Consider the following 17,810-nt stretch of genomic DNA (forward strand, 5'->3'; position numbering starts at 1 on the left):
ACCAGATATCTCGAGGCCATTCCAGGCTCTTGTATAATAAGACCCTGTAGAGTTCGAGAATTCCTACATTACCTAACGCATGTAGAAAGTAAAATTACTTCTTTTTTGGTTATTATTACAGTACTTACTCGTATCAATAATAATCGTATTGGCATTACTTAGTAGCAGTTTATGCGACTGATAATGAGGAAAATGGCCAAAAACAGAGATTTGAAGAAATCTCTAAGGGATTTGACCAAATCATGTAGGATGTTAAAGTGACGAATCAATTTTATAATTTGCCTCTAAAAACCAGTCATTTGATCAAATCCCTCAATCATCACGAAAATCAAAAATAGCACGGCGTACACTAATATTAATTTTGCAAATAAATCAAAAGTAGGTACAACAGTTACTTACTTGGCTAGGTAGGGGGCCGCCGAGAGAAAATGTGTGAGGATCTTCGATCTACCCCCATAATAAGACAAACCAACTGTCTTATTTTTATTAAATCTCTGATACGTGAAGTACACATACCAGATTTGAATATAACCGTGTTCGACTTCCGATTCCAATATTGTTCAGAGGGCTCGAGATGTGATTTGATTTACCCATATTGTTGACTACGAGCGCACCCGTTATTGCTCTCAAGGAACAAGTACCTTGTAACAACGTAATAACTACATTAGAATTGAAATTAATGGCTATAGAAGGAAATACACATGTATACCATACGCTCATACTCGTAGAATCAGTAACAAGTGGAATAGAAATGTTCTCGTGTGTATTTCCTTCCGTAAATTTATACTAATTTTAGCATGCTAGGAGCCATGAAGGAAAACCACGAAGAAGAATTCAGTGAAAAAACTAAACTTGTACTTGTTACCAGCAGTCATAAAAATTTGACGTAAAATTACTTGTTCAAACGTGACAAAGTAGAAGAGTTTCAGGAGTGACGCTTGTGACGTTACGCCGTGCTCGTATTGTGGCGTTCTAAGTGAGAGGCCTCTGTTGAGCAGTGTACGAGTATATACAGTGTGTTACCAGCAGAAAGGTTTTTTTAAGGGAGGTTAAAGTAACGTATTTCCGTAACTTAACTATGATATTAATTTTATTAATTAACTAAAATTCAGTCTTTGTTAACTTTCTAACAAAATTGTAATTGCCAGCAATGTACAGCAAAGTAAATTGACAAGTAAGTGTAAATGACAGCCGACAGACTTTGATTATTACTTGTCAATTTACTTTGGTGTAGGTTAATTGCTGGCAATTATAATTTTGTTAGATAGTTAACAAAGTCTGAATTTTAGTTTATTAATTAAATTAATGTAATGGTTAAGTTACAAAAAAACGTTGATTTAACCTGTTAAACAAAGCCTGGCGTTACCAAAAAATCGTACTTCCAACAAGATATTTCACGGTTTAATAGGTTGAACTTACGTAGGATGGCATGTATTCATGTACACCATCTATTAAATTACAGAAAAAACATGTTTACTTACAAAAATCTGCAATTGTTTGAAAAATGTCGCGGACAGATTAGTGTCGGTAAAAAAGTTGATTGACCCTCAGTTCATTTGTACCTACGTCTTCCGGCTGATGATGATGATGATCTTGCAGTGCCTGATTAAGACTCTTTGATGCCCTAAGCAATCCACTCCTGTAGCCGGAACCAGCCATACCTTTTAATAAAAGGTATGTGCTAGCCACTAATGTATTAAACTGGTGCTAGCAAAATTTTTTTGGTACTATTTATGGTGCCCCCCAAGCCATGATGCGATGCCCTAAGCAATTCCTTAATTTGCCTATGGGCTAATCCGGCACTGTGATCTTGCATTTAAACTCTGTTCAAAACAGATATCTGCAGGAAGTTAATAACTTAGTTTTGTCTTTATTGGACACGTCGCTTCCTCACAAATCTCGCCTCGTATTCAAATACGGACACACTTCGCACGTTCAACAGTAATAAACAACCGGAACACACACACGCCTCCGACTTCGATTATCCCTCTGTTCACCGATACTAAGATGCTCTGTTGCAGGTCATGAATATTCACTTATTGCGTACAACTGTGGAGGGTAAACAGGAGACGACATCAAACAATAGTGGGAGACGTACGATATACAAGGTACAGTCAACTACAAAGATAAGGTATCGATACGGTCAAAGTTATAAGAACATGTATCATCACTACGACCTATAACGTCCTCACTGCCAGGCACATGTCTCCTCTCAGAATGAGAGTGCTTGGGCCGTATAGTACCCAGTGAGCCCAGTGCGGATTGAGAACTACACCCACACCATTGAATAACTTCAAAGAGCTCATCATGTTTTCCTTCACCGTATCTAAAGCTAGTGGTAAATTTCAAATGTTATTTTACAGATGATTTTCGAAAAACTTCAGAAGTGCCCGGATTTGAACCCATTACTCTCTGCTTGTTTGAGAGACCATAGATCCAACCACTAGGCTATTACACTGCTTCAAAATACGTAATACTAGCTTTTGCCCGCGGCTTCGTCCGCGTGGAATTCAGTTATCGCGCGCTGTTCCCTTCGGGATAAAAAGTAGCCTATGCCACTCTCTGGCCCATAAACTATTTTTATGCCAAAAATCACGTCGATCCGTCGCTCCGTTTCGACGTGAAAGACGGACAAACATACAAACACACATATACTTTCGCATTTATAATATTAAGATTGATTTACACGACCCTTAATGTCAATTACCTAATTTAATAAAGTCGCGCATAGAATTTTTGTAGTTGACTGTACTGACTGACTACCTATCACAAAATGAATACTTCCTTATTCTTACTTCCTTACTAATATTATAAATGAGAAAGTAATCTGCCAGTTACATCTTCACGCTAAAATCCTGAACCGACTAAGATGAAGTTTGGTATGTAGATAGTTTGAGATACTGAAAAGGACACAACTTTTCCCGGAAAATTGCACAGCCCATGGTATAGCGATAAGGGCGTATCCAGCTTTGTAACCATGGGAGGGGCAGGGGGATGAAAAGGTCAAATTGTAGTTATAAAAATAACACAATCAATTCTCCTCTTTTGTGTCAGAGATATATTAATTAATTTTATTAAAATCAATGAGTTTACAATAGTAGATTGTTGCACCAAGCAGAAAGTTATTTATTATTGCAACGAGTGCCGATTTGGAGCGTCAGCGAGGGCTTTAAGAAGCACGAGGGCAATATAAATACGGCTACTTACTATTTTTGATAGGATTGGTAGCAATAATTTTTTGTACGCAATCTGTCAAATTTCATAAGACCGTCAGGTTGACCACCCTCACTAACACTAGATTTTTTTACATTATGCAGACTATTTTTATAGCAAAAATACTTGTGTTACCTCTTTGGTGGTGCTATTAAAAAAAATCTAAAACAATGCAATAAAGGTTTTTATACATTTGTTCTGCTCTAGAGCAGAAAAGTTCCATTTTTTGCTGGGTATTTAGTTCGGTTATGATGAAATTATGGCAGTTGGAAGAAAAAATATGTATTGCTTTCAGGGGGGAGGAGGTCATGACAGATGGAGTGAACACCTAGAATGGAATAATTCAGCCATTGATTGGTTATAAGGTCAACTGAATGACCTGAGGCCGTATTGCCTAATGTTTCTGACGCTCGCGATCGCAATCAAATGACAGATTTCACATACAAAAACTGTCATTTGATTACAATCGCGAGCGTCAAAAACGTTAGGCAATACAGCCTCTGGTAAAAGCTTCCAAGAATATTTATTAAGGGGTGGAACATCGCTAGATGGCGTAATAGGTACCTATCGTGGATGTGAGGTCTGTTCGCCGTTAATGTCTTGCTTGTGATTGGCTCATCTTTACATAGTAAAACAAATTACGCAAACTTCGTAAATTAACTTTTTATATGCAAAGCCTACGAAATCCTTTAAATTTTGTCAAGTTAAAGGTATTTATGCAATACGAGTACAAAACCATCATCATTTGCATTAGGTGCATGTATTTAGTAGAATCCATGCAATAACGGTGAATTAGACCAAGTCATTAGTCCGAATTCTGGGAAACCTTCCAACACTTCGATTCTTGGTACGTATACGGCCGCCACTAGAGAACGTTTGTTTCCCATTGGCAATTAGTGTTCTGTAAATTTTACCCGCCCTGTTTCGCCGTCTTGGAACATAAAATACGAGTAGGTACTTGATAAATTAGAGGAAAGAAAGTGCAGATGCTCTAAGATCAACTGAGTGTTATTTGTCTCTAAATCTTATGGTAAATTGCCAGCAGCATAAACACGAACTCGTCCTAACTCTAAGCCGCGTAAATGAGTGAAACGGAACGCAAATGGCAGCCACCGCTAAGACTTGCCTAAGTCCAATCCATCATTATGATTCCGTGGAACGGAACGCGGCCCCACCTGTGCTCGCCTCACGTAGAAATAACCACGTAAACCTGACAAATAGCACCACATTCATATTGGTAGCGAGTGCTGTAAAGCGACGCGGTAAAAAAAAATGGCGGTAAAAACTTAGGATTTCGCGGGTTTCGGCGACCTTTTGACGCAATTATGGTCTGGCGCTCGTTTTTTGTTCGACGACCGTAGAACAAGCTGATTTGAGGGAATATTGTTATAAGCGAGGTCGGGAAGTTTCTCGTCTGTTTTATGACACCTACGTACGTACTTTAAGTATTTACCTACCTTCGCAGCAAAATATCTTGAATTGTATTTATTATTTATTTATTTACAGTTGCACACAGCGCTTCTGTTGTTTTTCTCTGCAATGCTTTACGTAAGGATGCCTTTATGTTTTGCGATTGTCTGAACAGAGGCCGTATTGTCAAATGTTTATGAGGCTCGCAATCGCAATCATAAGGCAGACATTTTGGCTACGGAACCCTAAAAACTGCTGAACCCATTTTAATGAACATACCTAAGAACTACCTCAAGGTACCGCTTTCACGTAAAAAAACCGCAGCAAATTCGATCCATCCGTTTGAGAGCTATAATGATAAAGACAGACAGATTTGGCGTCAAACTTATAACATAACACGGGTCTCGGTCCCGATCTATACCGTCGTATGTCCTAAAGTCAAGTGCCATACCAATTTTGTGCTAAACGCTTTTGACATATCGTTCATTAGTCATAAAGATTATAAGCCATAACGTTTCTTATGTCCTAAGAGTCATGAGCCATAATATTACATTACCTAATGCTCAAAATACCTGATTACTTTAGCCATAATATAACATGACCTAATGCTAAAATACCTAATTTGACCTGTACTAATATTATAACACAACATCTTATGTCCTAATGTAATGTTCGTCCTAATCATCATTTGCCATAACGCTTTTTTCTCAGAAAACGTAATTTTTTCAGGATTGTTATAAAATAAACCTATCCTAACCTATACAGTTCTACAGAATGACCACTTCAAAATTTCTGAAATATTTACGGTTTCAGAAAAAAACCGTTATGGCAAATGATGATTAGGACAAACATTACATTAGGACATACGATGTTATGGATCGCGAATGGCACCCGAACTGCGTCCCCAACGGAAACGAACGAAACGAACTGCTACCAGAAAAGTAGGTTAGGTTAGATTAGAACTGCGTCCCCAACGGAAGCAAACTGCTACCAGAAAAGTAGGTTAGGTTAGGTTAGAACTGCGTCCCCAACAGAAACGAACTGCTACCAGAAAAGTAGGTTAGGTTAGGTTATAACTGCGTCCCCAAAGCAAGCAAACTGCTACCGGAAAAGTAGGTTAGGTTAGAACTGCGTCCCCAACTTATTTTGACGGGCCGGTCAAGGTAACCCAATGGCTGACTATGTAAATATATTTCCATACGATCTAAGTAAGTAAGGTTTAAGTATATTTTATGACAAATAGTTTTTAGGGCATACGTCATTATGGCAAGAGATCATTATGACCAAAGTTATTAGGAAAAATACAATTAGGACAAAAGACATTAGGGATTCTAATATGGACCCATGATTATGGCATTCACTATTAGGATACATAACTATTAAGACATGAACATTAGTACTAAAGACGATAGTACACATAAGTATTAGGACATACAATACTAGGGTAAAAAAAGTTATGGCATTTACATTAGCGAATACGTTGTTATGGCAAAAGATCATTATGACCAAAGTTATTAGGGAACATACAATTAGGACAAAAGATATTAGGGATTCCAATATAGACCCCATAACACCCTACTTTTCCGTCGGGAAAAAAAAATATGACGCTTCTATGAGATCCGCCACTCATAGTATAACCCTACACCAAACCCGGTTCTTTGCATGTTATTAATGACGGTTATCACACTGTGGCTTATCACTTTAAGTACGGTCCTGTACCACAGTGTGGAAATCCCAAGACAGATGGCCAAAACTATTGGGCCCACTGAAGTTTGCAGGGAAATGAGCGTTTTGCCTTGACTAATGGATTGGCGTACGTTCAAAAATATGCGCTGGCAAGTGCAAAACTCGAACTTCGTATGTTGCCGTCCTGCTGACGCTTATGTCATTTAATATGCGAGTGAAAGGGACGGCGCGATACGAATTTCGATTTGTGGCCCCTCTGGCTTGACAAATAGACACGCAACGACACGACAAGCGAAATATCGCTAGATGGCGTTAGTATCGTGAGGACCGTTTGACGTTTCAGTCTTGCTTGCGATTGGCTCATTTAGATATCCAATCACAAGCGCAACAGAAATGTCAAAAGGATCTCATGTTGTGACGATTTGTAACTTAACGGCTAAAGTGTTTGCGATTATTACTCGATCGTACAAGCTGACATCGCTGGCGAATCAGCTCAGCGAGTTTTATCGCTTGTAAGAGGAGTTCTCAGTGTCCAGCGATATTTTAACAGGATCTTATATCTTGAGCTAGGTTTCATGAGACAAGTGGCTATCGCGATATTTCGCCCGTGGAAAGACCCTAATTAAGAGACTAGGTATAGATTTCTTCTAGGTATACTTATTTTGTAAGGGGCCTTAGGGGCTAGTTGTTGCCTTCTACTATGTCTGCAAAGAAATCGTTTGTAGTTAAACAATCTATGTAAGCTACTTTACGCAGGGGCGTAATTTAGGTCCCTAGGGCCAGCGAGGCCATGGCCTGGGGCGGCACGCTGCGAGGGGCAGCAAAGCCACCTAAAGCAGTTTTTTTTTCTTAAATGCAATAGGTACTTTATCGTCATTATTGATGGGGTGATAAACAAAGTTAACTGGCCCTAGGCGCCAAATCATTAAATACGCCTCTGACTTTACGGGATAAAAACTACCCAATGTCCTTCCCCGGTACTTACCAAACTCCAAACCAAATTTCATCTTAATCGGTTTCATGCATAATTTTTCATGATATACAGACTAAGATAATCATTGCCACTCCTGGAATGTTAAATATTAGAATCGAACGACGCCGTTGTGACTGATCTGATCAAAAATCCGGTAGAACTGATGCAACTCGAAATTTTATTTCGTTTGTTTTGATGCACGAATCTGATGCTCCATATATTGATAAAAATGTATGAGAGCATTCCTATACTGCTCCATTTTCCCCTTGGCATATTTTTAAGCGACCTGTCTCAGATGGATCGCGGGATTTAATTCAGTCCATGGCTGCACTTTCTTAATAACATCGGAAATATTTGCAATGCAGATCCATCTCAGACTCACCGAGATTACTTTAGTCTGCTGAAATAAGTTTCAAACTGAAATCACTGCCATTTTCTCATAAATATGTAATGTGCTCGAAAAAAACTTGATTTCATCTACCCGTTTCGTGCTCGATCGAACTCATTTTTATTTGATGCGTAGAATATCGGTTAGAGAACTTGAAGAAGTTTAATTAAAATAAGAGAAGAAATGTATACAAAGTGTTATTTTTGATTTCTGTTAACTTTAAGGGGACATTCAACCGGTTAAATATAAACTTACTTTCTCTGAGTCGCTAGTGACCTAAAGATTACTGTTTAAAAGATAATCAAGAATTTAAATAACTGTGTGCAATAAAACAGTTCAAAAAGTCATAATTTATGGCATTTTATAAAGTCCGTAGCTGAAGTCAAAGTGTGATTCTTAGTGTGAGAACGTTGTACGGTGGATCAGAAATCAAACGGTTCGACATTACCTACAGAGGCTACAGATCTAGCGTACAAGTAGATTTTTCGATGTTCAGTCACCAGCACCAATATCTGATACAATAAGCGTGCATAAATATCTGATACAACTATTCGTAGGATACAACTCTATTTCTAGGGCCGGAAGGACGTGTCAGATATTTTTGCACGCTCCACTGTGGCAGATATTAATGCTGGTGACTGTTCAAATCAAAGTCCGAAATAAATATTTTATTGTTATTTGCAGTAAGTACAGTGAAAGTCGTTATGAAGATCCATTACCTCGTGGTCGCGGGTTGGTCCTAAAGCCACGACCACTCTGAGTGTAGCTACTGAGAAGAAGAAGAAAATAGTGGTGCGTGTAAATACATTCAACGCAACCTGGCTTCAGTAATGTTAAAATTATTAACATAACAATACATTGATTATTTTTGGTACGTAATGACTCACTTATACTTTCAATGTTTGACACAAGAAAAACGAGCCAAAAGTTAATGTTTCACAGCTTATTACATGGCTCGACTATTACAAACTATAACGTGGCGGGTTTTCCCACGATATCGGAATTGAAGCCCCCGGCGGAATTATAATTAACTAGCGAACTCTTGTAAGGAGCGAGTTTCCAGAAACGGAACGGCTATTGTTTTTAATGGATTCGTAACTTCCAGGACCGCGGAGTCAGGAACATCACCTGCAGCTAATTTCGGAGCCAACTTTAAATTAGTGAGTCGATTTAAATTGTTTGCTTGATTTTTGGTTAGTGTTTTATTCTGTTACTTAACACACCATTGGTCGAAGATCAATGCCTGAATACATTCAGAGGAGGGAGAGTGATGGGGTAGGTACTGTACGAGTTATATTATAATGGCTGTGTTTTGTTTTAGTACGTTTTTGTTAAACCTTTAACGTTCTATGTAAGTTTGCAAACCAGTTTTCGACCACTTCTTGGTATCCGATTGAACTGAAATTTGGTATACTTATGTAAATCTGTGACCAACAAAAATCTCTGATCTGATGGTCCTTCAGGATCGTTTCCGCTGGACAGAACTCTTCAAGGGTTAATGGCATCAACTTGATACTTGGTACGGGTATAGGTATGGCTTGGATGGCAATGTAAGCATGGTCAATAAAAAGTACCTACCTAGTATCTCTAACAAAAAAAGTTTTTCGTTATTTTTTTACTAAAACTTACTTTGACCAGTCGAATGTTACCTTAAATTTAACGGTAATCAAAAATAACACGGTGAACTAAAAGAATTTCCTTGCTCACCCGCGACCTTAGACTCGCAACTGGTAGCATACACACCGTTGTGTTACTCTGAATGATGAGCCCTGGTTAAGTTCGAAACGCGTCAGTGTGGTGTGGTGGTGGCGATAGATGGGTTTGTGTGATTTTTGTGTGTTCTTACAGTGTGGAGGTGGAGGAACTGCATGAACACGCATATTTTGCATAATCTGAAATCATTAGGTCGCGGGTGAGCAAGGAAATTATTTTAGTTCATTGATATGGACCTCCGCAAAGTAACGCCTGATTCAATAAATAACACGGTGTATAAGCCGAGATGATAACCATAATAAATGCTAACAGGGATAATATTTTCGACATCTGTACCAAGTATAAGTTCCTACCTAAGTGTAATATGTAGCAGGTATTAATTATTCGGCTAAATTATGAAAGGTTGCAAGTGGTTTTACCATTCCCGTTTACTGTACCATTTTTCATCATCATCATCTCGCCTCCACGTCCACACAGTATAGACCTCCTCTCAGAATGAGAGGGCATGGGCCGTAGTTCCCACACGTACTATTTTTACGAAACATAAACTACAACATTATTCTATTAGCATCATCTGAAATCCTAACGCTGTAGCGTAAACTAGCTTCCATTAGACATGGGTTATTGTGCAGCGGAGAACAAATAGCAATAATTCGATGCTACTACCCCTTCGAGACTCGTACGTTACGCCTCGCGCTGGAAATGTTTCGCTCCGTGAATTATAAGAGCGGACGATTAATTTGTTACTGACGTTTTGAATGCTTCATATAAGCAACAAGAACATTTTTGGTTTGTTTTAGAGTGAGTACCATTTATCCGCAGCCGCGCTTGTGTAAATCTTAATAGTCTGGCAGTTCAGTTAAATGACATCGAATTAAAAATTAACCTCTTTAGAATCATCCATGCAAAGTTTCGAAACTGAAGTGGCAGTGGGCGGGGCACATTGCTCGCAGGACTGATGGCCGATGGGGTCAGAAGGTTTTTAATGGCGTTTGATAACCGGGAGACGAGCTGTCGGTAGGCCTCCAACAAGATGGACGACCTGGTTAAGACCGCGTTGGTTGCGGAAAGCACACGACCGGTCTGAGTGGAGAGTATTGGGGGAGGCCTATGCCCAGCTATGATGATGATGATGATGCAAAGTTTTAGGTCACTTTTTTTTGTCAAAGTGTCCCACTGCTGGGCAAAGGCCTTTCCTTTTTTTCGCTATTCGTCCCTGTCGAGAGCATGCTTCTGCCACTCTACTTGATATGCGTCCAAGTTGTCTCGCCATCTCCTCTTTGGTCTGCCTCTGTTTCGAAACTTAGAGATTGAGCTATAAATATTACAGAAAATGGAAACCACCATAGCTACAAACGGCAAAATTTAGAGCTACTAGCGTTTTTGTAGAACATTCTTTAAAGAAGTTTTCAGAATGCAATGTTGTTGTTGTAAATTGTCAAGGTGTTAAGTTTATCTTTTTTCTGCGTGGACGAATTCACGAGAAAGAAAAACAACCGACAAGCCCTCATACAAGCCTGGAGAAAAAAGCGCCGTCAGTGAACACCCGATAATCGAATCGAGCAATAAAATCGTCAATCGGATTCAAACAATGAGTGGAATGATTACGTTCTCTGTGGAAATCCGGCAAATATGTTTAAACTTTAATTTGCTGCCTGCAAATATTTGGTGCACGGACGTCCATGTTTGTACTGCAAATGTGATAATTTGGAATTGAAACAGTAGGATGTGTAAATGAAGCTAACTGGATTAATTGAATAATGTGTCGGACTTGATGCCGGCCTTTTGCTTTGCAAAAGTTTTAGCGCAATCTTGTGAATTTGATAAATTTTTGTTACATAATAAAAAGAAAGAAAATAAGTTTTTATTGAAAATTTCATTTTTAATACAAGCCTTTTGTTGTTGCTGACTGTACTGTACTTGCATTGTCGCCAAAACTACATTTCAGTACCAAATTTCAAGTCGATGCCATTAACCGTTGAAAATTTCCCTCCCGCAGAGACGATCCTCACTGGACTACCGGAATGTCACTACCAGATTATTGTATTGTCACGCAAAATACGTAAGTACTCGTATGCCAAATTTCAAGTCAATTCGGCTACTGGAAGTTTATCGAACTTAAATTGCAAGTTTTGACCCGCACATACATACATACACACATAAAAGATAAATAAAAGCTTGAAAAAGCTTGTTAAAAAATAAAAAAGGCGGTTAACGCTTATTTGTACCAATATATAACCGGACCCTTCAGCATCTGTTTGTTATGCATAAACCAACAGAAACGCATCATTTACCAATCCTCACCTTGGTGAGCTGTTTCCACTAGAGCTGTGCTGAGCGACGATATAGATAAATGTAGCATTTCTTTGGTTCATGACAAACACATTCCTCGCAAGGCATCCTCGCACATCTCTGCTGGTAACGTAGCCTCAAACTCATCAAGATTCTATGTATCTATTTATCTATCTATCTTATTTATCAGAATACGGCTTCTTCGAAATATATTATTATTATCATTCATCATCCCAGCCTATATACGTCCCACTGCTGGGCACAGGCCTCCTCTCAGAACAAGAGGGCTTGGGCCATAGTTCCCACGCGGGCCCAGTGCAGATTGGGAACTTATTATTATCATTATCGTAAGCCTATTCTGTCACACTGCTGAGCAAAGGCCTCCCCTCGATACTTCCACTGTTCTCTGTCCACTGCATACAAGGGCCAGTCCTTCAAGAAGTAGTCCAGTTCATCCCACCATCACCGTCAGGTCTGCCAGGTCGCCTTTTCGAGGTTGATGGGCGTCCACTCGGTGGTTATCTTGGCCAACAACTTATCCGGCATGCGGTAAACATGGCCAGCCCAGTCTCACTTCAGCTTAGACGCCGTTCGACCTACATCAGTGATCTGAGTCATGGACATAGAGCGCAGGGCGATGTTCCGGTTCCTACCGGAACATGTATTGTTTTTAATTTAGGAATGAGCCAGAAATAAAACAAGACGATATTATTTGTACGATAACATTTTTTCCACCTGACGCAGAAAGTGTCGATTGATTGAGACCGGTCGGAGACAACACATACCCCGAGGTGTCGCTAAAAATACAGAACGTAATTTCTCCCTAGTTTTTCCTGCAGGAAAGTAGCAAATGGCAAACGAAGTATTTTGTATCATGAATAGTGGCGAAATACCAATTGAAAGTTGTAGCGAATTTTTAATAAGAGTAGAGTAGTAGATAATTACCTACTTTAGGAAGAATTTTAAAAACCTTTATTTAACTTCATTATTGTGTATTTTTGTATATACCTAGCTGAAATTTTGTAGTAATGTAGGTAAAAAAAATTACCACTTAAGAATGGATTTTACAAGATTTTATTTTACTTCACCTCGTAAATTTTGTTTGTTTGTTTGCTTCAAATCTTGCAAGTAAAATTTGATCCACTTTCAGTGAACGGATTGACTTGAAATGTAGTATGCATAAAATTGCATATATTCGTATAGGTTCGACGACAATGCAGGTATGTACAGTTGACAAAAAATAGAGCCGGCAAAAGTGCTTTTATGAACAATGAATATTTGAAAAAACTGATGTGATTTCCAATAAACCTTTGATAAAGTATTTTATTTAGTACAGGCTTTTTGCTGAGTGTACTTTTTGTTAATTGTATTTGAATTTTTATCCAAACTACATATCCGAAATAAATTTTAAGTCAATTCGATCACTAGAAATGGGCCAAATTTGACTTGTAAGATTTACACAATATTTTAAACTATAGCGGTCATTACTAATTTTATGTATTAAATTCGGTTTTTTTCCGCGTAACTTGATTTTAGAGCAGCTCGATATTTCGGCACAGTTGCATGCGAGTCGTCTAGTTGTAAGATTTGATTTCACAAACATACAAAAAAAACAAAGATTTCAAGTTAAATGAAAGCTTGTAAAACCGGACCCTAGTTCATTTTAACATTTTAGACAAGATATACGTCCCACTGCTGGGCACAGGCCTCTCAGAATAAGAGGGCTTGGACCGTAGTTCCCACGCGGGCGCAGTGCGGATTGAGAACTTCAGACACACCACTGAATTACTTCGAAGGCTTGTCCTGGTTTCTTCATGATGTTTTCCGATACGGTAAAGCTCGTGGTATATTTCAAATGTAATTTCGCAAATTAATAAAAAACACTAGAGGTGCGAGTCCAGATTTGAAACCACGATCCTCTGTTTGAGAGGCTATCACTAGGCTACCACGGCTTATTTATTTCTGTCAATAAGTACATTTGAATATTACTTGTAGGCGGCACAAAATAAGTAATAACTCTGGATATAGTGCAAAAGGGGAAATAAATGCGTGAAAGCTTGTGAAAGAGAGACATATTATAATCATGAAGCTTTTAAAAGTACTGTTACACAGAAAAGATATTCTTACTGACGTTGACCCGTGAAAATTAAACTCACCGGGGTAGTTCTACGAGCTTTTCAACCGCTATCAGTTTCCTGTCGCGTATACTGACGAAATAAGTCGGGTAGAGTGGAAGGATTTTGTAAAAAGATATGGTTGCATGCGGTACAATCACAATTCATTAAAATGACATCCTTACTCTAATTTCATCAATACTAGCTGTTGCCCGCGATCCCGTCCGCGTAGTATTCAGTTATCGCTATCCCGCGGGAACTATGCAATTAACCGGGATAAAAACTATTCAGTGTCCTTCCCCGGGACTCAAGCTATCTGTATACGGAATTTCTTTCAAATCGGTTCAGCGGTTTAGACGTGATGAAGTAACGAACAAACAAACAGACTTACAAACTTGCATTTATAATACTAGCCGTTACCCGCGAGTCAGTCCGCGTAGAATTCGGTCATCGCTATCCCGCGGGAACTATGCAATTTTCCGGGATAAAAACTTTACAATGTTCTTCCCCGGGACGCAAACTATGTATACCAAATTTAATCTAAATAGGTTCAGCGGTTTCGACGTAATGAAGTAACAAAGCGGTTGAAACGCTCGTAGAACTACCTACCGTCATTCGCCGAGCCTGCCGAGCCCCAACATGGCTGCCAACGCGTATTTGTCATTTTATAAAAGCTTGTTACTCCACACGCGTGCCATTTTTCAGAAATATTTTTCTCTCTTGTTGACATCGTATATAGTGTAGAAGGTGAGAATTCAAAAGAGCAATCAGACGAGATAACGAAGCTAGCAAATGTTACGCGTACCTACACAAACGTGGATTTTACGTAGTACCTATTGAAAAATAAAAAAGTAACACTGAATATTTTGGAGGGAATAATTGGTGCGTCCCACGGGATATAACTACAATAAATATCTAATTTCATATTAATAACGTTCACAAGATATAACGTTAGCTATAACAGCAAAAAGTATAATTTTTAACGTATTGCGCTTAAATTATATAACGTTATTTTTATATAACTTCAATTTGTATAAGATTTATATGGACTAATTTCTTGTAACCTAAAATAAACTACATGATATATAATAATATGTGTAAATGTTAAATTACGTGGCGACGAGCGAGCGAAGCGAGCGAGCATGACGAAACTGGGCAGAAGCAACTTGGATAGGTTAGGTTCAGATGGCTAAGGTGGGAGCGAAGCGTATAGCGTTATAATTTTGTTAATAAATTACTAAATAGATAATGAATGCTAACACATCTTAATGATTTCACGTCTAAGCTTGAATCAAATTCAGATGAACTTCTTGACAATTTTATTAAACTTAGTATAGAATAGCAACACATTTTATATACCGTTACAAAAATACTTTCTCTGCCTATAAAAGGGCTTATCTATAATGGGCATGTCTATCTATTTAATCTAAAAATGTGTACTATCACAACCGTAGCTGCAACGAATCGATATTCAATATTTATTTATAACTGTGGTAGTTGAGATATAACTTTTTTAGGGTTCCGTAGTCAACTTAAAATAAACGACTTAAACTAAACTACTTACTTACTCTAAGTTATACCGTTATCCCAATAGTTAATAATCAATGACATTTGACACCTATCCTTAACACGGTAAATATATTTATTTTTTAGCTAAAATAATCGTCAATATGATGCATGCAGGTTGAAGAATATTATTATGATACTGTAGATAAATATAAAAAAATGGCAAGCATCATCATGATTTCAAAGGTACATCAAATAATGAAATAAAGTTGATAATTATCATCCGCCACAAGTTAAATATTTTTTCTATTGAATTATTTAACTCTCAAACTAAATAATTACAAATTACCATCCACAAACAGGCTTCAACTTCTTCCCATTCAATTCTTTGCATAGAATTAAGTTTCAAACTCAACCTCTATTTCTCTGAAACGGTAATCTGAGTATTTCATCCAGCGTCCAATATCCAGGAATCATCGGGAATTTGTTGAGATAAATCGGCAGAACGTTTAAAGTGAGGATGGGCCATAACTCTGAGGAAATGGTTCAAATGTCAATGGGGAACGCTTTAAAATTAGTTCCTTCGCACCTGCTGCGAAGATTTAATAGAAAAATGTGGCTTAGAGAGTTTTATGTTTGATCTGCGCAATTAGTTCCGTGCTGTATGCTCTTTTGTTTGCGTTTTTGTTCGTCCCTGATCGTTATGAATTTTGTGGAAACTACGCCTAATATCAATGATTAATAGCACATTGTGTCTTAAGGGCGGTAAATAAGGAATTACGAACGAGAGTCTATTAAAAGCCCGAAGTCGAATATAAATAATAATTAAATCCTCCAATACCTTTCAGAAACCAACATTTTCGCTGTATCCTGAGTCTCAATCATCTAGATTTTTTTATTATACTGTAAGGTCAAGTCACCACAAGTTATACTAAAGTTTTTTCATCTATTTACCCTGGTGGGTAGCAATTTTGGGGACCTCTGTCACCAGTCTGCACTGAGCGTATAGTTCCTGAATCACGTCCATTGCAATGTCGCTAACAAGAAATGAAAAAAGTTGCTTAATCGGTGACTTCTGTGGGCTCAATCCGAAAGTTTCATCTTCAGGACAACTTAAAATTGCTCCTTAGTTTTTGTATACGAAAAAAATGTGGGTGTATGTATCTTAAACGTCGAAAGTTATTTTTTTCGAGTAATTACTTCCTATTGTAGGTAAGTTATTTTTTACGATACTGTGTTGTCTGGAGTGTAAAGACATTGTTTACAATAAGCATATTAGAAATAAAAAAAAGACAAACTATTTTTTTGTTGGCTTGACTGTTTTATGCAGATAGGTATTTATATCTTTGACGAGAAGGAACGTTAAAATAAAAAAAATAATTAAAAAAACATAAACCTATATATATTGTATTGTAAAAAGAAAAAAAAGCTTTCTATCGTTACCCACATTGTTACAATACAAAATATTTTTTATTCCCCCTTCTAATTTTTTTTTCGCAGACCCCGTATTAAACACTTAACTCCATACGACTCCGAGACTACCGAGTTATAAAAAAATAATTATAGGTACCTTATAGGTTGAAATCCATCGAGCCGTTTAGGCTGCAGGGAAAAAATTTACATAAATACACGCACATGTACGTACATACATACATATGCTCGAAAAACATAACACTCTTTCGGGCAGTCAGGTAAAAGAAAACATTTAAACGGTTCTACTTTCGTATAATGAACTACACAATACTATACATATGTATGTATATGTCGAAGATCAACGTATGTTAAGGGCGTAACGTTGAAGTGTTTAAAAGGTTTTTGTCATCGAGACAGACAAGCATACTCAGAGGTGTTTCCCGACTAAAAGGCGAGAAAATCAATATCGTTTACGAAGTTCGTAAAAGCACGATCAAGTAGGACGTTTCTTGAGGGTGATACCCTCCAACCTTTCCCTTACTGGCAACTCCTGCCTGGCCTCGAATACGAATCGTCACATAATGAGACTGTGAAAAACACTCGCATCTCACCAGGCCTTATACTACAAAGTGCAAAATTCAAACTTCGTATCTTGCCGTCCCGTTGACGCTTATTTTATTTAATACAAGAGTGAGAAGGAAGGTGCGATGCGAACGAACTTCGATTTTCGAATTTCGTAGGAGACCCCGTTTTCGCACCGTAGCGGGCGAGACGAGCATTCCATCTCAGACACACGATTATATTCCCTATAATATTCGCTCAAAGTCTTCTATTTTGCAGCGGCTGAAATAACTCGCACCGTACTCGCTCGAATCGCTGTTTGATATTCTGATGACATTTGTAAAATAATAGGAAACGTTTCTGTTCGCGTGTGGAGACACCAGTTTATCGCTTGGGGAGTTTGATGAAAATACTAAAACGCCGCATTACCCCGTAATATCTCGGTATCGTGTCTTATAATTTCGAAGAGCCCTTTATATTGACGACCTACCGATAACACTTTAACTTTCATAACTGAGTTTTACATAAGGATACCATTACG

This window comes from Choristoneura fumiferana, chromosome 21 (assembly GCF_025370935.1).
Source record: "Choristoneura fumiferana chromosome 21, NRCan_CFum_1, whole genome shotgun sequence".
Lineage (NCBI taxonomy): Eukaryota > Metazoa > Arthropoda > Insecta > Lepidoptera > Tortricidae > Choristoneura > Choristoneura fumiferana.